Genomic DNA, 3,857 nt, shown 5'->3' on the forward strand with positions numbered 1-3,857 from the left:
ATGTTAATAATTGAAACAAAATAAGAGGGATCATGAAAATTGCATCTAATTTTTTTTTTTTTTAGTACTGTCCTGAATTGTTCACAGAAAGGAAACTCAAATGGCAGAAAGCGACATCCTATTTGTTTTCTTTATTTTACAACAGCACAATGTTTTATTTTCATTGTGAGTGTACACAAATAAAAGTAGACCTTTTACAGTGATGCATTATTAATAAGACAATAAGTGTTTTAAGTTGATTCTGCTGGTATTAGCAAACAGTTGAAGTGATAAAATAAGAGTGATCATGAGGGATCATGAAAATTGCATGTTATTTTTTTTATTTAGTACTGTCCTGAATAAGCTATTTCACATAACAGATGTTTACATATACTCCACAAGACAAAATAATAACTGAATTTATAAAAATGACCCCATTCAAAAGTTTCCATACCCTTGAATCTTAATATGTGTCATTTCCTGGATGATCCATGACTGTTTTTATATTTTGTGATAGTTGTTCATGAGCCCCTTGTTTGTCCTGAGCAGTTCAGCTGCATGCTGTTCTTCAGAAAAATCCTCCAGCTCCTGCACGTTATTTGGTTTTCCAGCATCTGTGCACCAACAGTGACTGTATGATTTTGAGATCCATCTTTTTACACTGAGGACAATTGAGGGACTCATACACAGCTATTACAACAGGTGAAAACATGTACTGATGCTCAAGAAGGCCACATAATGCATTAAGAGACAGGGGGTGTAAACTTTAAATTGGATGATCAGGGTAAATTGAACTTATTTTGTCTCCTGGGAAACATGTAAACATTTATGTAGCTTCTGAAGTCTAGTACTAAATTAAAAAATATGATTGTTAAACAAAATGAGAAGAAAGTTTACTGTTCAAAAGTTTACCTCCCCCGACTCTTAATGCATTGTACTGCCCTCTTGAACATCAGTAAATGTTTTTACCTGTTGTAATAGTTGTGTATGAGTCACTCAGTTGTCCTCAATGTGAAAATATGGACCTCAAATTCATACAGTCACTTTTGGAAAGGGTTCAAATATGCAGAAGATGCTGGAAAACCATATATATATATATATACTGAACAAAATTATAAACGCACCACTTTTGTTTTTGCCCCCATTTTCATGAGTAGCCACCCGGACAGCTGCTGCAACAATCTGTCTGCATAACCAAAGAATTTCTGCACAAACTGTCAGAAACCGTCTCAGGGAAGCTCATCTGCATGCTCGTCGTCCTCACTCTTCCAGGGCTAGCTTGATGGCTAGAAGCTCTCGATTACCGATGTCCAGTCTTGGGCAAGCTACTTGGAAAATGTAGTGAGCTAAGCTAACAGTTACTCTTCATTAAATGAAGCTTTACTACACTAAAGCTACAGCCCTGTGAAATGTAGCAAGCTAAGCTACAGCAACATGGCAAAAGTAGTTTACTACATCTAAGCTATTTAAAAAAAATAATTTTTATATTGAACCAACATCTTAAGTCAATGCTGTCTCGGTGATCAATAAAACTGTCAGTCAAGCAGATAGACAGACATACTATTTCAGTTTAGTCGTTTATTCAACAACTGTTCCAAACCAGTTTGGCAACAAAAATCAGTATCATGTACAGGGCTGGATTTATCTCATATTGTGACACAGGCAAAATAAATTTTTGCTGTCAGACGGAAACCTCCTGTTGGTAGTTGGTATTGTGGCTTTATTGTATACAGATACATTTATATAAATGTATGTTTTATGTGCCCTCTAGAAGCTTGCATTCTGCAAGTGAACGTCACTTTATTGTGCCATCCCAAAGAGGCACAAAATCACTTTCACTGACTTTTACATTAAATGTTCCCTCCTGGTGGAATGACCTGCCTAACTTATTAATGTTAATTTCATTAATGTTAAATACATTATTAAAATCAAAAGTTGTGTTTGTTAACACTGTGAACTAACATGAACTAAAAATGAACGACTGTATTTTCATTAACTAACATTAACAAAGATTAATAAATGTATTGTTCATTGTTTGTTCATGTTAGTTAATACATTAACATTAACTAATGGAACCTTATTGTAAAGTGTTACCTTAATATTAAATATCAATATATTATTGACTTTTACATTAAATGTTCCCTCCTGGTGGAATGACCTGCCTAACTTATTAATGTTAATTTCATTAATGTTAAATACATTATTAAAATCAAAAGTTGTGTTTGTTAACACTGTGAACTAACATGAACTAAAAATGAACGACTGTATTTTCATTAACTAACATTAACAAAGATGAATAAATACTGTAATAAATGTATTGTTCATTGTAGGCTCATGTTAGTTAATACATTAGCTAACATTAATGAAATCTTACTGTACTGTATAGTGTTACCATATAGATGTATAGGCCTACAAATAACTTAAGCTGTTTATTTGCATCGTTGCATGTGTCATTATATTATTAACATTTCACCAAAATCAAGTTCAAATACGAAGTTTTTGACCAGCGAATGTTTTTCACCGTCATTAACGCCACATTCGAAGGCAGTACGGGCATCGTATTTACATTTTCATGAACTTGCAGGTTATACAGTTTTCTGTCGCTATGTGGGCGCTCAAGTTTTTCTCTGTTATTTGGCCAAAGTATCATATTATAAAAGATTCAGCGCTTCGCACAAGCTATTTGAACTGTGACTTGACAACAAATGCTAAGACTCTTCTCCGCTCCTCAAATACAAAAAACATTAGCCTTTATAAATATAGTGTTTCAACAGTTCTTTTATTTACCTTCAGACTGCAAACAAGCTGAGATGCTCCAAACTGCGTGCCGCACTTCATTCACGAGAGAGGCGGGAGGAATAATGAGGTTTGACTGACAGTTTGAGGAGCCAATGGAGTTACGAGGTTTAGTGGCAGTGGCGTCACTTTTACTGGTCCAGGATCAGTGATCCTTAGCAGTTATATTTCCGATTTCAGCTTGAGCTTCAGAAATGCTTTGGATAATGTAACGTTAGCTTTTGTTGACGCTACCACGCTACTTGATCAAAAAAGAGCTTCGCTACTGAAAAGCTATTTGATTAAAAAACAGCGACGCTACCACCACGCTACTGAGAAATGTAGTTAGATTAGTAAAAATGTTAGTAGTTAAACTACTAGAGTTACTAGAAAATGTTACTAGAAATGTTAATAGTTAAACTACTAGCGTCACTACTTGTAGCGACGTTACTGCCCATCACTGTATATATATAGGCCTATATATACACACTTTACTGTTTATCACAACAAAGAGCTAAGCAAGCGCACGACACTGACAAGGTATGCGATAAGAGTACGAGACCAAATGCAACTTCAGCACGTCTCAACACAGTAAACAAAACATGCATTTCCTAGCAATATATATACACGCACATACAGTTGGGCTCATAAGTTTACAAATCCCTTGCAGAATGTGCAACATTTTAATAATTGAAACAAATGATCACTTATCATACGATATAAATATGAGACAAAAACTCTTACAGGGGCATTTTTTGCCCCAATATCTTGAATTTTATGAAGTTGCTGCCCTGCGTTTGTCAATGGTCAACTGTATGGAATGTAAGATGACGTACAGTCCTGGGGGCGGGGCCAGTGCGTTAACTGCGTTAAAATATTTTAATCGTGTTACTTACTTTTTCATAACTAATTAAGTTAACGCGTTAAACTGACAGCCCTTATATATATATATATATATATATATATATACCAAGACAATGGTATTTCAGTTATTCTTCTTCAAATTTCAGGTTCAGGAGTTGATTCATGTGTTCAATGTGTTACTTGCTGTTTCTTTTTATTAAATGTGAAATTAGTTTCTATGTTTTCTCCAGTGTGTGATA

The sequence above is a fragment of the Sinocyclocheilus anshuiensis genome, unplaced genomic scaffold (assembly GCF_001515605.1).
Source record: "Sinocyclocheilus anshuiensis isolate Anshui unplaced genomic scaffold, SAMN03320099.WGS_v1.1 scaffold2845, whole genome shotgun sequence".
Lineage (NCBI taxonomy): Eukaryota > Metazoa > Chordata > Actinopteri > Cypriniformes > Cyprinidae > Sinocyclocheilus > Sinocyclocheilus anshuiensis.